At 44.2% G+C, this 19,856-nt stretch overlaps 1 protein-coding gene across 1 annotated transcript in view; it reads right to left on the bottom strand.

Moving 5' to 3' along the window:
- The window catches only part of CASZ1 (castor zinc finger 1), a 257,347-nt gene extending 245,535 nt beyond the window's left edge, over positions 1-11,812 (bottom strand). Inside the window, exons 1-2 of the mRNA XM_066606565.1 lie at positions 11,665-11,812; positions 10,829-10,913 (exon numbers count right to left, since the gene is read on the bottom strand). The gene's annotated coding sequence lies outside the window, so the exon portion shown is untranslated. The remainder of the gene's footprint in view (positions 1-10,828; positions 10,914-11,664) is intronic.
- Between the last annotated feature and the right edge of the window lie 8,044 nt (positions 11,813-19,856).

Below are 19,856 nucleotides of genomic sequence, written 5' to 3'. Positions count from 1 at the left end.
GAATATTGCTGTGAAATTAGTGCCGTGTGACGCGCTTCCCCGAAGAGAGGCCTACACGATTCCCATCCACTTGTCATAATTTCATTAGGAAAACTAGCGGCTACATTAAATGCACAATGCAAATTTCTAGATGACAGCTCTGCTTCCTGAAATTACCCCAAATGAGTGTGCCATGTATCATCAGTACAGGGGTCAAGTGGTAGCATGGAGGCAGAGCGATGTTATGGTATCGCTATTCCGATGCCCAACGGTACAAGCAGACGAGTCATTGAGAATGGAGAACAGGAAACAATCTATCCAATATGAACGAGTCCTCAAAGCTTCACGTCAATCCTAGTCTAGCAAAAAGCCAATAGGGAAAAGGGGAAAATGTATTAAAAATTGACCCTATGGTCCTGAAGATGGCCACACTGCTTCCTGGACTACCGGATGCACAATGCACTGAGCTCACATGAGCAGCACTGGCCAATCAGAGCAGGCAGGAGTGTCTTAGACTACCGATGCACTACCAAGGAATTTTCATTCTTCTGTTCTATAATGGAGCCGGTTTCACATCTGTGTCAGAGCCTCTGGTAAGAAGTTTCGTTACAGATGCGGCTGAAAATACTGGAAGAAAAAGTGATACATGCAGTGCTTTTTCTTCTGCCCAAAAGCCAGCCGGGCGGAAAATGGGTAGACCCCCATTATAGTCAATGGGGTTCATCTCGAGCCCTTCAGCCATGGGGATTCCCCTTCCCTGTATGGGGCAGGAAAACGGAATCCCCAACGCAAATGTGAAAGCAACCTAAAATGTACTTCTATTACAAGAAATAGAAAAGTAGCAATTACAGTATGTGATCTCATAGTTTTGTTGCATCCGTTTACAGGAACCTTGTGCTGATACGGATGCAGCAAAGTTTAACTTGATTCTTAACAGGCCTCATGTCCACGGGCGGTACAGATTCTGCGGAAACCATTTGCGAGAGATCGCGAATGTTATGGTTTTTCTGCGCGAATATACGCAGATGCACTGTGGATCATCCATGTGGTAAAAAAAATCTGCAACCCCACCTCCCAGCCTTTTCCCCACCTCCCTAACTGATTCTAGCCTTCAAATCCACAGTGCATCCACAATTGTATTTGCGGATGCACTGCGGATCGTCCGCACCCATTGGCTTCTATTGAGCCTGTCTGCACAGAATCCGCACTGAAATGGAGCCAACGGTTCGCAAACCAAATCCGCATGCTTGAATTCAGTTGTGGATGCCAATGCTTCCCTATGGGCACTTTGAACTGCGGTTCTTCCACGCGGGTGACCCGTGCGGATTCCGCAAATCAAATCCGCCCGTGGACATTGGGCCTTAATAACTTTCTGTACTACAGTTTATTTGTCCTTTCAATTGATTTCAAGGACTTTGGTTGTGTTAACAGAAGATAACAATAGCTTTTCAAAGGCTGAAAATAAGATGACTGTGATAACTCAATGACAAGTTAAGTTAAACTTTGCTACCTATGTATAACTAGCCGCCACTGTGGTCTTCAGTACAAGTTCCTTCTCCTCCTCGCTGTCCCAAGAACACGCCACCCAGGCTTTATTAAGGCTAATAACAAAAAGCTGCCCAAAGTAACCTGAATATACTAAAAGTGCCCGTCCAGTGAGGAGCTCAAAACTGATATGTAAGTCAGCGCCTCGGGGAGACGATTACCTGCTATTTATTTGTCCGCTGTATTTGCAACATGGCGACTTTTTAGCTCAGCTTTATAAGGACAAAGCTGTGATCTGTGAGAAGCTCCAGTGCCTAATCGGAGGTAGTCTGGGACATGCCCCCGTCTAATCATTAATTCAGGGCGCATTGGAAACAATGATTAGAATAGGGGGCGAGTCCCAGACTGCTTGGCATTAGGCAGTATAACTAAACTATGAAAGAAGAAAAATCCAGCAGCCATTAAAAATCAGCTTTATTGAAGACTAGTAAAATTCCATCAGGAAAAGGAAAAAACATGTTTTTTTCCTTGTCTTTTTTCCTGATATGATTTTAACTTGTCTTCAATCAAGCCGATTTTTAATGGATGCTGGATTTTTCTTCTCTCTTCATTTTGCTTTGACTTCAGCCAAGTTCCATGCATCCTCCGGGGAAGCTGAACTATAATCACATATCACAGCCCTGTCTTACAAAAAGTGGCTAAATTTTTTTTTTAACAAAAGTGGTAAAATTTACGCCCAATTAAAAAAAATTGAAAAGTAATGATTTGGGAACATCGGCATGTACGGATGAACCAAAAAGCAGCCGAGGAGCAGCTAAAGTTACCTAAACGTGGAATGACTGGCGAGTGCAATAACGCCCGATAGCCTCCCATAGACTATGGCCGGAGGATCGCTCCTAAGCTTTCACAGGAGCGCTAGTCCTCTGTGATCGGAGGCGGAGTGACCAGAGATAGTTCCGGCCTGCCTCCATTCACTGGCAGCCATTGACATTCCTGTTAGCAGCGATAATTTGGGCGATAATCAGCCCGTGTCAAGGTGCCTTAAGGTTCTCACAAAACCAATTCTGACGTCCCGACTGGAAGGCCGCTATAAAAGGTTTTGGTTTGTAGTAGATTGATATCGGTGGTAGATTCCTGGAGATTAGCATTGATCAAAGGATTTTTTGCTGTATAGTTGGAGAAAGTTTTTTCCCCTTTAATGTGTTCTTGCACTTTCAGATGACTCTTCAGAACAAGTTGTTGTGTGTAGAAGAGGAATAACCTTATTTCTGGCCATTATCTGACTTGTATTCTGCATTTTTCACCAGTTTGGCCTTCTGCAAACTGTATCCCTAATTCTTACTGCTTCCTATGCTGTTGGCTGGACACTAGCTGCTATGGTGTCTCCCATACACTGAACACAGATCCTGCGCCCCTATCTCTCTGCAGCCCACCCTCAAAGATAACAGCAGCATGCAGGACGTTATACAGCAGAACTGAGCAGTGTAGTTGTGAATCCAACACTGGGATGAGATAAAACACTTACTAGAAGCTGCAATCATATTTTTTCTAGACAGCAAGTTAGAAAGAAGCGAGACCCCTACTAGTCAGCATATTTCTCAGGACAAAAACTTCCTTTTAGGTAAATAATGTAATTTGCACTTTTGCTAGTTATCACATTGATTATAAGATAAGCACAAGTTTGTTGAAAATGCGGTCCCTACTTAAAGCAACGTTCTGGTTTTGGGACAAAATTCTGTCCCAGTACCAGAGGGGAATGGGGGTCTATTATCTGCAGTTTTTCTCTGTTGTCCCTCCGATCTGCCAGTTCAGGGTCCTGTTTTCCGCCGTCCAAGAGGGCTGGTACAATCTTTAGACTACCTAATTCCCACATTGCATTGGTAATGTTAGACTATTGATACACTATATCTGCTCTCTGCTTGGCCAGAGCTGCTCATGTGATCAGTGCTGGCCAATCTGAGAGCAGTGAACAATGTGCAACTAGTCCATAGAAACCAGACGGCCAAAAACCAGGACTAGAACAGGTGGATTGGGGGAGCGTTAGCGAAGAACAAGTGTTCCAAATATACCCCTCTCCCCCTCCTGTCCTCAGATAGAATTTTGTTCTGAAACCGGAGGATCACTTTAATATATAGTCAAATATCAAGTGCCTCATGGGGATGGATTCTTCCTCCTCAAGATATTCACAAACGTGAAATCTAACAAGTTCAACTACGTTTTTTTTTCTTAAAGGGGTTGTACAGGATTTAATAAACATGTCTGCCTTCTTTCAGAAACACTATTCTACAGGTTGTTTGAGGTATTGCAGTGTATCCCCATTCACTTCACTGGAGCCAAGCTGCAATACCAGGCACAACCCACAAACAAGTGTGGTGCTATTTCTAAAAGAAAGAGGTCATGTTAAAGGGCTTATACAGGATTATGAAAAAAAAACAACTATACTAGGCCATATCTTATCATCAACCAATACAGTAGCCTATATGCACTTTTTTAGAACTTCGTCCCATTGGGCACATCCATAGGCCCCCTTCCTTGACTTTTTGGCATCTCTACAGTCTTTTGAAGACTTCTACTATTCGGAATCCATAGCAGAATTCCAACCAGTCCACCACCAATGTCATTTACCTGCAGATGGCCGAGACAACTCTGAGGAGACTAAAAGCCAATGCAAAAGAAAAGACAAACTTGGCACAGACAAACAGTTTATAGACACGTTAAGTACCGGCGCACGGGGCCCGCTTTTATTTTATGAAAGAAATGGAAGCAGAAAGCAAAAGCAGGTTTAAAGAAAATGAAGATTATTAGTTGAAAGGGAAACTCCTTGAAGGGATCTGATATTAAAGGACATTTGGGGGAACCAGGATTTGGAACTGAGCTGCAAGAAGAGCCAGCGTACGAGTGAGAGAACAGAGACGTGAGCAGGAATTACACTCGGCAGGAATCTGTTTGGGGACCAGAACTTGAACCAGGAATTACTGACAGAAGATACGGGGGCCCGGCGATATACAAAATAACAAGCTTTAACACAAAAATCTAGAAGAAAAGAAGGACCCCCCTCCCTGCACCAGCCAAGTACAGCCGAGCATCACTCAGGTCTACAGTCTCCTTCCCGTGACCAGAGAGGATAAAGGCTTTCGACAAGAGACTAGCGTAACCATCTCATTTTTCTAATGAAACTGTTAAGTGCTTTCTCCTTCCTCAAAGAAAATCTTCCAACCCCTTTGATCGACATTCACATATTCCTAGGGAAAATACAAGCAACTTTCGCTCGAGCCTCTTTCGTGGTCCTTCTTGTTCACCAAGACAGTTTTTTCTCTTTTTTAGGGCCACTGTTATTTCCTCTCCTCTGCCTTCTTTTTCCTATTTGTCCTTAAGACTCCTCTCACCTTGAGGAGTGTTAGGATTACCCGGCATTTATACTCAATGCTCCTCTTTATTCCTTAAGACTTATTAAGAATGATAATGAGCTCCAAAGGACCGTCACGTCGCGCTCCTTCCCTCTCTCTCTGTCGCTCTCTTCTCTACGTGCCTATTCTGTCAAAGGCACACAGGACAAATCAGACCAAAAAAAAAAAAAAAATCTGACAATATGGATCAAGGACACTTGAGGATTTATATTCTATAATTCCACCCTTTCTTTTGTTTTTATTATTCCTCTTCAAATTTCTCATCCCCCTCCCGGACTTTGACCGGGGACGCGAGGAGGCAGCCTGCCTAGAAAACCTCGTTAATGGGAAGCCCTTAAACGGCTGATTAATTTTAGCAAAATTTACGATGTTCTCTCTCTCTCTTATTCTTGCTTTCATTTAAGCTGCAGTATTCTATCAAAGAGGGTTAACCTGGCTGCTAGGATGTCTTACCTAGCATAGCGCACCTCTAAGGAAGGGGAAATGCATATGTGAAATATTGGGGGGGGGGGGTGAAGAAAAGTCATTCTATGCAAGTAAACTTTGTCTTAAACATAAAACACCCGGATGCATAAAATGCAAAAATTTGAAATTCAGATAAAAAAGAACAATAAAGGCCTGAACTAGTCGGCCAATAAATGGCATAAATATAAAAAAAAATGAAAACCCGGTAAAATAAAACCGCAGCAGATAATCCCGAGACGCAGCTTACACATTTTTCAAACACAAGCAAGTTTTACTCCATGGATATTAACGTGCGTGTTCACTGACTGCCGCTATCGAACGGGATGGACAAGTGTCAATGTAAACTGCCCAGGGTCTGTCGACACAGATATTAATAAGACGCCAATGCTGCTCACATCGCCGGACTGTTGACTAGCGCCGAGCTATTTAGTACGGCCCCGCAATAAGCTCTTCTAGAAAAGACATCAAACAGTAAAAGCTCAATCACGAGCAACACTGTATATTCCGCACTTGACCGTTCCGACCAGACGATTGCAACTCCACCACTTTTTTTTTTAATTGCTGCTACAACTGTGGTCTTCAATAAATTATAGATGGGCGTTGTAAACAGCGAACACATCATTATATTGAAGGAGGGGGGGGTGGTGGGGGTGTAGATATGAGTGACAGATGGGACAGCAAGGAACAAGTGCATTCTTTCCAAGCAACCCAACCCATCGTTTCTAGGTTTCATCCATTGACCACACATGAGGAGGGGAACCGATGGCAGATCTCTCGTCAAGAAGAGCTAGACTTCTAAATGGAAAGGAATACAAAACACATATTGCTAATCCCACTAAACCGTCCATATGGATAGCTGGGTTAGCTAGATAAAAGATTAAGGGTTTTAATAAGAAAGCGGCTGCTAGCACAGTCATTTCACACGAGGGCCACTGGAAGTCACTGGGACAAACCTTTCAAAAAACTTTTGGTGATCCCTCTTCTGGAAATAACCCCGGATTTATATAGGAGTGCTGCTGTAAGGTTACGTTGGACGATTTACACCTACGGCTGACTGTATTCTCGTCCCCCCTGTCTTGTAAACATTTCAATTAAAAGCTGCGGAAAAGAAGCCGAAGAAGAAGCCTCGATGTTCTAAGTTCCATGGGGAGGATTTCGCTGTAAATTCCTTCAGGATGCTGCCGCCTCCATTCTGTTCTACAACTGAACACTTCTGCTTACAGGGATTTCCTGCACCACAAACCAAATTGCCAACAGTGTAAGGATGACAACCTCATCTGTCTGAAAGCTGACACGACAGCTTCTAAAAGACTAAAAAAAAATAAAATAAAATAAGCCGTCGACTTTGCCACTAAAGTATTGTCTTGTTCTAACTAATTTTCTTGTGTCACCGTGTTATGCAAAAAAAAAACCCGAAGAGGGGGAGATATGACTTTCCCTGAATGATCTGTTTAACCTAAGCCAGAGAGGAAAAAAAAAAGAAGTCATTAATTACTTATGTGAGCTATTCCTTCACAAAGACAATAAACCTGCCTGGTCGCCATGGATATGACATATTTGCTCTGAAAACAACACAATAATTAGCAAAGGGGAGAGATCCGAGGAGAATATGCAAACTCCTGAGTTTAAAGCTGTACAGCCCTTTTTTGTTTTTTTTCCCTCTAACTTGTCACAGTCATTTCTGCATCGGAACCAAATTACGCAAACAAACACAAACAAGATACATCATTAAAGAAAAAAAAAAAAGACACACAAATAACACACACGGCGACATCTACATGGTAACAAAGTCCTCGTAAAGCAATGGAAAAAAACAACAAGAAAAGCAATAGACTTCTTTTTTTTCCGGGGGGGATCAGGGCTGGTAGTAAATATGGTTTTGTTCCTGGTTATGGTTAAGGCCACATCTAATTACACAGTTACAGATCGACTGTGATTTATGTTTTATTGGAGGGAAAAAAATAATAATATGATCCGCGGCAGCCCAGAGTTACAGCGGCGTTTGCTAATGAAGTTTACAACAATGCACAGACCCCTTGATTGTACTAAACTTTAGGTTTTCGGTCATTTTAAAAGGGACGTCTATGGGAAATGAAGGATGACGCACTCCGCAACATAGAGGATACACACACCTACACAACACATTGAGGCAGGCAACATAGATACATAGACACAAAACGATATACAAGTAAGCTAAAACACACCATATAGAAACAATACACGTACACACAACATATAGACAACACACAAGTAAGCTAAAGCACACCATATAAAGACAATATAGACACACACAACATATAGACAATATAATAGTATAATGACAACACACAAGTAAACTGAAACAGACCGTATAGATACAAAATATAGATATATATAGACAACATAGAAGAAAACGCATGCACCATATAGAAACGATAAAGACACCCACAACATATAGACAACACACAAGTAAACTCATACAAACCATATAGAAAGAATATAGATACACAAAACGAATAGACAACATACAGGTAAACTGAAACAAACCATACAGATACAAAACAGACACACACACCATATAGACAACATAGAAGCAAACTCATACACTATATAGAGAGAATATAGACTCACACCATATAGACAACATAGAAGCAAACTCATACACCATATAGAGATAATATAGACTCACACCATATAGACAACATAGAAGCAAACTCATACACTATATAGAGAGAATATAGACTCACACACCATATAAACAACATAGAAGCAAACTCATACACTATATAGAGAGAATATAGACTCACACACCATATGGACAACATAGAAGCAAACTCATACACACCATATAGAGAGAATATAGACTCACACACCATATAAACAACATAGAAGAAAACTCATACACACCATATAGAGACAATGCAGGCTCACACATCATATAGACAACACAGAAGTAAACTGAAACAAACCATACAGATACAAAACTAACACACAACATATAAACAACATAGAAGTAAACTCGTACCCACCATATAGAGAGAATATAGACTCACACATCATATAGACAACATAGAAGTAAACTGAAACACACCATGTAGAAGCCATGCAGACCCAAAATATAGCCCAACTGAAACCCGCCACACAGGCAGACACTCAAACACTCCAAAGACATCCAACAAGCACTCACAGAACACACGACACCCATTCAGCTTCTGTTTACAAGGTCCTGATCAAGTTCACAATTGTGTTTGTTGACTCACTATAAACTTGGATTATAGCAAAGTAAAATAACCAGATCTGAGCGCTGGCAGCCCGGACCGGGGGGGGCTGGGGATGGGGGCAGCTTTGAAGTTGTTTATACATCACAAGGATTAAGTATAAAAACAACATTATAGTCGAGTCGCTTTGTTTTTATTGCTAAAAATTCCTCATTTAGGTCAAAACGAACATGGAAATTTCATTTATAAGAAAGAGAAAACGTATTATTGTGGAGTTCACCTCTTTTAAAACAATCGTTCTTGACCAAAGTCTTTGATCTTGAAAGGTTTTTGAGTTTTTTTTCAGCTTGGAAAAGGGGGGGGGGGGGCGGGGGTGAGAGAGAAAAATGATCTATTTTAAATAATGATGCAACTTGAGGATCAAAGCTCTGACTTTGTGTTAGCCATAATAAGCTCGGCTTGGCACAGAAACTGTAAGTGCAACCTCCCTTCCATAAAACAAAATATATTGTAGACTTTAAACAACCTCTGGGGGGAAAAAAAAAAACTTTGCAGCTACCGTCTGCAGACATCAAGCTGTCCCTTTAAAAAAAAAATGCCCTGGTGTTATACGGAGTGTGATTTCTGAAAGAGATCCGTTGACATCTCTATGGAAACCAGCAACAGATTATCATCAACAGAATAAATAAGTAGTCTAATAAATTAAACAAGAGAAGGCACAAGATCGCAGAAACTTGATTACTTCGAGGTGCAACAATATTCCCCATAAAAAGGGGGCTTCTTCGGCTGACAGTAGGAAGGCGACAAGAGCCGAGGCAGCGCTCCCGTAAGAGCTGCACTAAATATTAGGATCAAATAAGAACAGGGAATGTAAGGCAGGCAGAGGGGCAGAGAGCAAGTCCTCCAGCTGACAGATACTGCAGCAAGTGGATACATTGTAGCAAACTAAACATTGCTAAAAAGTAACAGGAAAGACTTGGCTAACTTTTCAAACAGTACATTATAAACCTGCAGCAAGAACTGACCCTTCTTGAATTGCATTTGCTCTTAGGCACTCTTTGTAGGAACTTCAATGGGGTCACATCTTATCCCAGTCAGGTCATACATCCTATGTAAAATCCTCAATGGGGTCACCGCTTGTCCCAGTCACGCATACACCCTATGTAGGAACCTCTTATGGGGTCTCAGATTGTCCCAGTCAGGTCAGACATCCTATGTAGGAATTTCTATGGGGTCACAACTTGCCCTAGTCAGGTCATACACCCTATGTAGGAACCTCTATGAGGTCACAGCTTGTCCACGTCAGGTCAGATACCCCATGTAGAAACCTCTACGAGGTCACAGATTGCCAATGTCAGGTCCTACACCCTATGTAGGAACCTCTATGAGGTCACAGCTTGTCCACGTCAGGTCAGATACCCCATGTAGAAACCTCTACGAGGTCACAGATTGCCAATGTCAGGTCATACACCCTGTGTAGGAACCTCCATGAGGTCACAACTTGCCCACGTCAGGTCAGACATCCCATGCAGGAACCTCTACGGGGTCACAGCTTCACTCAGCCAGGTCATGAACACCGTGTAAGAACCTCTATGGGGGTCACAGCTTGCCCCAGTCAGGTCAGACATCTTAAGTAGGAACCTCTATGAGGTCTCAGTTTGCCCCAGTCAGGTCATACACTCTATGTAGGCTCCTCTATGGGGTCACAGCTTGTCCCAGTGAAGTCATACACCCTATGTAGGAACATCTATGGGGTCACAGCTGATTCAAGTCACCTATACACCATAAGTAGGAACTTCAAGGCAGTCACAGCTTGTTCCAGTCAGGTCATACACCCTATGTGGGAACATCTATGGGGTCACAGCTTCACCCAGCCAGGTCATACACACCATGTAGGAACATCTAAGGGGTCACAGCCTGCCCCCGTCAGGTCATACCCCCCCATTAAAGAACATCTAAGGGGTCACAGCCTGTCCCCGTCAGGTCATACCCCCATGAAGGAACATCTAAGGGGTCACAGCCTGTCCCCGTCAGGTCATACCCCCCCATTAAAGAACATCTAAGGGGTCACAGCCTGTCCCCGTCAGGTCATACCCCCATGAAGGAACATCTAAGGGGTTACACCTTCTCCCAGTCACCTACACAGACTATATGGGAACCTCTATGGGGTCACAGTCTATCCCACGTCAGGTCATACCCCCCTATGCAGGTGACCAAAAAAAGTATAAAAAAACTGCTAAACAATTAGTCAAACCTCCTGTGCGGCAGATATTGGGGTAGATGACTTGTACTTACAGGGGCTGGGCTCTTCTGTGCTCAGGGGCCCCCAGGCAGCCGGGGAAACTTTCCTCCTGTCATCAGATGTCACACAACTTCCAGCCTTTTTTTTTCCAGAAACAGAAAAAAAGAAAAAAAAATAATAAAAAAGAGGAATCCACCTGCTTCCAAATTTTTTTTATAACAAAGTCAACGCCCCAAAGAGTCTTTTCTGTCCATGCGGGGAGTGAGTGACAGATCGGGCACCTGTTCCCTGTCCCGGGCTCAAAAATAGGAGTGTGACATTGACCAAAAATGCACGGTTACAATCCCCCCCTCCTCCTCTACACACCCCCTGGGCGAGCGCCCTCCTCCACCTCCGCTAGCACCAGAGCTGCGCCCGGCGCATCCCCTCTGCGGGTGGCACTTTGCTCTCTGCAGCCCCGGCCGCCGGCAAGGCTTCCCAGTGCATCCCAGGTCGCAGCCGCCGCAGAACCGCTTGAGAGGAGCAGCTGTAGAGCACTTCTCGGGGGTGACTGACAGCTGCGCCTCCCGGATGAGTGACAGCCGGCTGGCAGCTCCCTCGCCGGGCAACTTTACACACTTTCTAAAGTGCCCCCCAGTGCAGTGAGCGCCCCCGCAGCCCGGATAGACATGGCACCTGGCTGGGCAAGAAGTCTGCCAGCAGCTGTCATTCCGTGCCAGGCAGAGCACCAAGTCAGTAGTGCCACCCCAGCTGAATGAACCCCTCCACGACCAATGTCCCCTAAGGGTCAACTTCTGTGAGCACTCCCCCCTCGGCGGCAGCGCACCTCCTCTCCGGGCACGGCAGCTGGCAGCAGGCTGGCACCCCGGAGCGCCGGGAAGTCTCTTACCTGCACTTGTGCGGCTTTGGGTGACTTTCCAAGTAAAGGAAAATGTGCGTTTCGGACGTCGGCTCCGCGCATGCGCCATCTAACTTGCCTGATCCTGGGGTTTTATTATTGAATTTTCCTATTTCTAAGCAGGCGGCCGGGGCGGAGCGGAAACCCGGAGTGGAGCCGCCAGACGGGGACGGGGAATGGCCGCAAAACCCGGAGCGGCTTCCTGTGACCTCTAGTGGCGACAGCCTGGCACACCGCCCCGTGCCAGCCACTCACAACTAGTGCCCTGCTGCTGCTGGCTCACCCCAGCAGGGGGGACAACAAGTGCCAGCATGCCCCTCCACTGTCCTAGGCTGTATAGAGGAGGGGTGGGTGATGGAGGGTCCCCTCTGCAGAGTAGGATGAGATTTACCTCAGGGTGATAATATGTACCTCACCATGATGATATTCGGACACTTTCACGCAGAACGACGATCGCCCAATAAAAATGGTTGTCTGGTGCGACATTGTTCAGTGTAAACGCGGGCGGCGGCGAGGATTCGTTAGATTCTCGTTCGTTTTGTGCAGCCGCAAAAATAACGTAGCGCGGTTGCGTGCGACCCTCTGACCGTTAGTCACAGTCACAGACCCCAGAACAGATCCTTCTGGCTGTAAGAACCGCTGCACGAGCGAAACCCGTCATCATACCCGCGTGGAAACGATCAATCGCTACGAGATTTTTACCTCGCGATGATTATTATTACATACCGATAATGATTTTACCTCGCGATGATGATTATTACATACCGGTAATGATTTTACCTCACGATGATGATTTTTACCTCACAATGATGATTTTTTTACCTCACGATGATGATTTTTACCTCACGATGATGATTTTTTACCTCACGATGATGATTTTTTACCTCACAATGATGATTTTTTACCTCACGATGATGATTTTTTACCTCACAATGATGATTTTTACCTCACAATGATGATTTTTACCCCACGATGACGATTTTTTTACCTCTCGATGATGATATTTTACCTCACGATGATGATTTTTACCCCACGATGATGATTTTTTAACCTCACGATGATGATTTTTTAACCTCACGATGATTATTTTTACCTCACGATGATGATTTTTACCTCACGATGATGATTTTTTACCTCATGATGATGATTTTTTACCTCATGATGATGATTTTTACCTAACGATGATGATTTTTACCGTCACGATGATGATTTTTACCTCACGATGATGATTTTTACCTCACGATGATGATTTTTACCTCACGATGATGATTTTTTACCTCATGATGATGATTTTTACCTAACGATGATGATTTTTTTTACCTCTCCGTAATGACTTTTACATCTTGATGATGATTTTTCCCTTGCGCTGATGATTATCACATCACAATGATGATTTTTATCTCATGATGATGATTTTTTTTACCTCGCAATGATTATTTTTTACCACAGTGATGATTTTTACCCCTCGATGATGATGATTATTATCTCATGATGGTTTTTTACCTCATGGCGATGATGATTACTACTATTATGCTCTGTTCTTCTGATCCGGGACAAGTAAAATATCAATTTGACTCCCTACTAGAGATGAGCGAGCCTACTCAGCCACGCCCCTTTTTCGCCCGAGTACCGCGATTTTCGTGTACTTCCGTACTCGGGCGAAAAGATGAAAAGATTCGGGGGGCCCCGTGGGTGAGTGGGGGGTTGCAGCGGGGAGTGAGGGGGAGAAGGAGAGAGAGAGGGCTCCCCCCTGTTCCCCGCTGCTACGCCCCGCTTTGTCACGCCTCCCCTGGCGCCCCCCGAATCATTGCACCCGAGTACTGAAGTACTCGAAAATCGCGGTGCTCGATCGAGTAATTACTCAAAACGAGTATACTCGCTCATCTCTACTCCCTACTCGTTACCCGTGTGCATCAGTAACTTTTTTCTTAATTATATCTGTTTTTATGTACTTCGGTGAAAAGGAATATTCACTCCTATGTGGTTCTAAATGTTGTCAACAATTGGCGCCTGCGATGTTTGTCATCCATATCTAAAAGCGTCTGTCCATCCGGCGCGGGAGAAGTCACTGCGCTGTTCGTACGCGTTAGATCATACTTACACGGCTAACAGTGAGTTGGGCCCGAGATTCTCAGGCGTGACTCGCATAACGCAGAACACGGACAGCACGTCCGTGTTCTGTGCGGGCCACCGGACATTGGCGTGGACTAATCTCTCACAACAACAAAAATAGGACATTCTGTGACTTTTCCATCTCACAGCGAGAGAAATATCGCCCGTGTATATTTTTGTGCATCTCGTAACACGCAGAACCCACGCGAAAATACGGCCATTGTGATGCACGTACACGGGGATATTTTCATGTGAGTTTTTGCTCTGAACTGGACGCCATTATCTGCAGCCGGCGTATTAATATCTGCAATTTGTCCCTTGCTGCAATATAGCTAAATTGCAGCAATGCCCTATTTTTGGGTGATTGTGTTAACCCCTTAAGCAACGATTTTTGGCGGATTTTCATCTCCATTTTTCAAAAGCCATAACTTTTTTACTTTTCCGTCGACGCGGCCGTATAAGGGCTTGTTTTTTGCGTGGCGAACTGTAGTTTTTGATATTGCCATTTTTGGGTACATTGACTATATTGGAAAACTTTTATTATTTTTTTTATGATAACAGGGAGAAAAAACACATCAATTCTGTCATAGATTTTTTTTTTACAGCGTTAATCGTGCAGCATAAATGATACAATACATTTTTTTCTGCGTGCCGGTACAAAACAACGATACCAAAATTCTTATTTTTTTTTTAGGTTTTTCTACTTTTCTGCAATAAAACCCTTTTTTTTGGAAATCTTTTTTTTCTAAATCGCTGCATTCAAAGTCCTGTACTTTTATTTTTCAATGTACGGAGCTCTAAGAGGGCTTATTTTTTGTGAGACGAGCTGTAGTTTTTATTGGTACCATTTTGGGGAATATATGGCTTTTTGATCACTTTTATTGCATTTTTTGCTTCTGTTTTTTAGCGCTTTTTGTCGTACAAAATAAAAAGCGTGTTCAACTTATTGTACATGTCACTATGGAAGCGTCAATACCAAATATGTGCGATTTTAATTTTTTTAACCTTTTTTAATGCTAATATGAGAAAACAAAACATTTTTTTTTCCCTTCCTTTTTTATTATCTTTTTTTTTTTTTACACAACTTGTGTCCCCCGGAGGGACTTATAACACTGCCCTGATGATCGCTGTGATAAGGCGTGGCAGGACTTCTGTCCTGCCATGCCTTATCGCTTATACAGCGATCCCAGGCTCTGGTAACACAGGACGCCGGTATCTTCGAAACGGGCCGGGCTCTCTGCGATTATATGGCGAGAGCCCGGCAACTTCACAGAGAGAGCGCACTCCCTCTGTGAACCCTTCCCATGCTGCAATCTATATAGATCTCGGCAGGGAAGGGGTTAACAGCGGGGGGGGGGGGGGCGCATCTCCGATGCACCCCGGCTGCTGCAGCGGGAGGCCGCCTATGACTGAAAGCCGTTTCCCGCTGTGGGGTAGTGCGAGATCAGTCATGATTTCGCGCTATTCCTATGACGTAAGGGTACGTCATTTTGCGTGAAGTACCCCGCTCCCATGACGTACCCTTACGTCATGGGGCCGGAAGGGTTAAAGAATCACCCATTCTTCCCTAAGGGACCAAAAAGACGCAAAACCCATTACGTTTGCATGAAACCACACACGAATGCGATGCGATTTCTTTCTTTTCACCCACAGGAAATAATGGGCAATACCACCCAAAAAGTAGGACAAGCTGGGATCTCACAGCATCGCTGAAAAATCGCCCATGTAAACCGTCCCACTGCAAATAACGGGGTCTATTTTCGCACGAGTTTTGCGCGTCTTGCAGCGCCTGTGTAAAGGGGAGTACGATGTGATCGCTTTTTTCTCCCATACGGAAGAATGAGTGATTCTAGAAGGGGATCGTCCAAAACAATGGAAGCTCATTTGGCTTAATAGCCAATTACATCAGGGCGGGGGCGATTCTCCTGCCTGTGACAACCAGTGGTGCCTGCGCAAATGCACCCGGTATTCGTGCAGACACAAGCGCAGAAAACATTCCTTCACTGCGCAAATATCTTGCGCGGGAGCAAGCGGTTTTGTGCTCATGTGAAGCAGCCCTTACGCTCGGTTCTGCGGCTTCTTGTAGGCATTAAACATAGGAAATTATACGCGCGGGCGCGGGCACACAGGTGAGTGCGACATCGGGCTGAGAAACTCGGACCGTTATTGCACTTGCAAACCTGCGATTTTTGCTGCGAGCGCAAGAAAAACGCATCATATTTTAATGGACCTAGGGCTCCTTCACACTGGCGAGCACGGAATTGCCGGGAGAAAATCACGGCAAAATCTAAATTTTTTTTCCCGCGATTTTTGAGCATCAGCGCTGCTTTTTCTAACCAAAACATCGTTGCCGCTCGCGATTTTATTGTGCGTTTTGAATCGCACGATTTGCCGACCTTTTTTTGGCACAAACATGAATAGGACTTTGAAATGTTAGAATTGCATGAGAAATCGCAAGTTTATACTAGCAATGCAATAAAAAGAAGGCTCCATAGTCAAACATTGGAGATAAGGGGGGGGGGGGGGCACATTGCAGAAAGAAAGGGCCTGATGCAATTTTTTTCTGACAACATCGCAAATGTGAAGGAAACCATTGAAAATCATTGGTTTCAGAATTCTGCCTTTTTACTCTCACTCTGGCATTGCGCATATCACGATTTTTTCACCAGTGTGAAGGAGCCCTTACCCTTTGGGGTACATATAACGCATTGTATAACTTTCATTACATTTTTTGGGGGTGAGAGGGTTGGAGAAAAAATTCCAGCATTGTTTTTGGCTTTTGCTTTTACAGCGCTCATCATTCGGTAAAAATAACATACTTTTCCTATCTGGATCGGCACGATTACCGCGATGCCGAGTTTATGTAGATTTTTAAACATTTTTTTATCACAATGAAAACACAGTTTTAAAGAAAAACATTTGACTCTAAGGCTGGATTCAGACGACCATATATTGGCTTGGTTTTCACGCTGAGCTGATATACGTCGTCCTCATCTGCGGGGGGGAGGGGTATGGAAGAGCCAGGAGCAGAAACTGAGCTCCCGCCCCCTCTCTGCCTCCTCTCCACCCCCTCTCCGCCCTTCTGCACTATTTGCAATGAAAGGCGGCGAAACGGGGGCGGGGCTAAGTTTTGAGAATTAGCCCCGCCCCCGTCCCGCCTCTCCTCATTGCAAATAGTGCAGAGGGGCAGAGAGGGGGCGGGAGCTCAGTTCCTGCTCCTGGCTCTTCCATCCTCCCCCTTGCAGATGAGGACGACGTATATCAGCTCAGCGTGAAAACCGAGCCGATATACGGTCGTCTGAATCCACCCTCACAGCGATGGCATTGTTGTTTTTCCAGCAACGAAGTTCTGTCTCATTTTTTGCTAGAATAGTTATTTTTATTGGTATCATTTTGAGGTACGCGGGACTTTTGGTTGCCTTTTGACTGTTTTTTGAGAGACGATAGCAATTCGGGTGTTAGTTTTCAAATAATTTTTACAGCATTCAGGGCTTATTCACACCTCTGCATATCGATCTGGTTTTCACGCCGTGTGAATAAGGCCTGAATACCATAAAATTAATTTGAAAACTAACACCCGAATTGCGATAAATAACAATATATTTTCATTGTCCGGGTCGTTACCAACTAGGTAATGTTTATTATATGCTGCTCTTTTAAAAATGTTACTTTGGTATTTCATCCATTTAATTGGGATTTTTGTTGAGATAAAAATATGTATTTTTTTAAAACTAGACTTTTTAAAATATCAAATTAAACTTTATTGAACCTTTTTTGATCCTATTTTTTAGCCCCTGAAGGGATTTTGAGGATGCGATAGTTCAATCACTAGAATAGTACACTGCATTACTTATGTAGTTGATTCTACTAAGCCTACGGCAGCGGCCTATTAGACTCTGCCAGAGGCAGGGTCTAATAGACTGATCTGTGTGGCACATATCAGGCTTCTGGAGGCCTTGAGAACCCATTGCAATCACACTCCTGGGTGCTGATGGCTTAAATGCTGCAGTTGTTATTGATTGTGTCATGTAAGGGGTTAAAATGCCATCATGTAAGGGTTAGAGCAGGAGCCTGGCTGTCAGTAGTCCACTAAGCCACTGCATCTAAAATATGTATGTGCAGGTTAAAATCCCATTCGTGAGGTCAGTGCAAAGGTGTATTGGCCATCACTAAGGGGTTAAACAAGAATTGTCCAAAAAATATGACTACGCCGAAACTTGTATCTCGCAGCATCGCTGATAGGGGAAAATAGATCAAGCCATTGCAAATAACGGGTTCTGTATTTGGGGCAACACACAAAACCTGCGCAATACAAATCGCCCGTATAATTGTACCTTACATGCCATATGATTGGTTTTCCTCCTATAGAGAAAATGGGCGATTTTTGAACAGAATCGCCCAAAAATAGGAAATGCTGCGATTTTTTTATCTTGGACCATCAGCCTGAGCGAAAATGCGCTCGTGTGAATAAACATACTGAAATCCCAGTGTACATTCACCATGTGAGGTCCGTCTATATTGGAATCAGACAGAACTTGTCGCGACGCAGAGCACCGATACTGCGTGATGATGATGATAATGACGACTACTGTGCTCTGTCCTTCTGATCCTGGGCAGGTCACAGATCAGTAGGACTCCCTACATGTCACCAGTGTCAGGCATCAGAAAATTTTTTTGCCTTACGTCTGTGTGATCGTGCGGCACAGAAAGTGATCTTAGCCCATCAGTAAGCCATTGTTCCCCTTTTTAGGGCTCAGTCACACAGGCGTATACCGTATACCTTCCATATTACATGTGCAGAATAAACCCCATTGATTTGTATTGATGTACTCAGGGGAGCATCTTTTTCACGTGACTTTGGTTGTGGAAATCGCAGCACGTCCGGTTGTTGTCTGTAATAATGGGCTGAAAGCGTCCGCTAAAGTCTACAACACGGCGAAAAACCGCAGAAAATACACGGTCGCATGCATATTCACTGCTTTATTACACATGTTGGCAGGAGACAGCGGGTAAAAATAGTGACATCCGCTGGGGCTCCTTGGGGTTTCTTATGCACATGATAAAAATGCAGTGAGCGTACTCCCAAAAAAGATGCTTATGCCCCAAATACAGGAGTAAAAACGCTGCGTATCTCAAGGACTGAAATACGTATAGGCCAGTGCGAATGAGCACCAAACACAAAACCCAATGTAACGTAATTCAAAGTGTGAATGAACCACCCTGATCATACCGCACACCGCTACAGCGAGGTATACCTTTTTGTCCTCTTAAGGGCTTAACCAATATGGCGTGTTTTGTCCCGTTTTGCGGCTGTGAAAACACAAAACAAAACCATTGATTTTAATAAACATACACAAAAACCGCAGTGTGAACGCCCCCCTGGGGCCTGACCGCGCTGTTGTATGGTCGTCCTGGAAACACGAATGCTTTTAGTCCCAAAAACGAATGAAAACACAGCATTTAACGGCACCATGACGCTGGCTGGCGCTTTCCATAGCATTGCTATGGAAAGCGCCGGTCCCTGTGCACAGGCAGAAAATCATTGCGACTCTCCGCTCGCGGCAGGCAATTCACAGCACGCTGCAAATTGCCCCGATTCTCCACGGTCAGCCTATCTATTAGATAGGGCTGACTGGCAGAGATTTGGCAGCAGCTGCTGCTCCCAGGCGGCGGCTCCCGCAGCGGCGATCTGCCGCGGGACTACGCAACGCCCGTGGACAGCCGGCCTAAGTGTAGTCAAACAATGCTTATGTTTGTCCACGTTTAGCAAGACATATATTTCTGCGCATTTTTTTTTCTTTTGTGGGACTGACACCTCGAGCCTATTTTAGTATGATTCTTGGACCAGAACTTCCTCTGTGTTCAAGTCAAGGGGTGTGTTTAAAAAAAAGCCACAATGCATTGTGGGTGTGCAGTTGTAAACTGTAGTTACACTTTAAATAAAAAAACGGATCCCTTATAAAACAGAACAAAATGCATCTTTGGGGGTCATTCACATCAGCGCTGGAGATTCTGTTTGGAACCTTCGTTGCTGAGTTCTATTAAAAAGCAGGCGAAAATAGCGCAGCTGG

The sequence above is a fragment of the Eleutherodactylus coqui genome, chromosome 6 (genome assembly GCF_035609145.1).
Source record: "Eleutherodactylus coqui strain aEleCoq1 chromosome 6, aEleCoq1.hap1, whole genome shotgun sequence".
NCBI classification, from domain to species: Eukaryota; Metazoa; Chordata; class Amphibia; order Anura; family Eleutherodactylidae; genus Eleutherodactylus; species Eleutherodactylus coqui.
The sequence above is the reverse complement of the archived record's forward strand: the minus strand, read 5'-3'. Positions and strand labels throughout refer to the sequence as shown.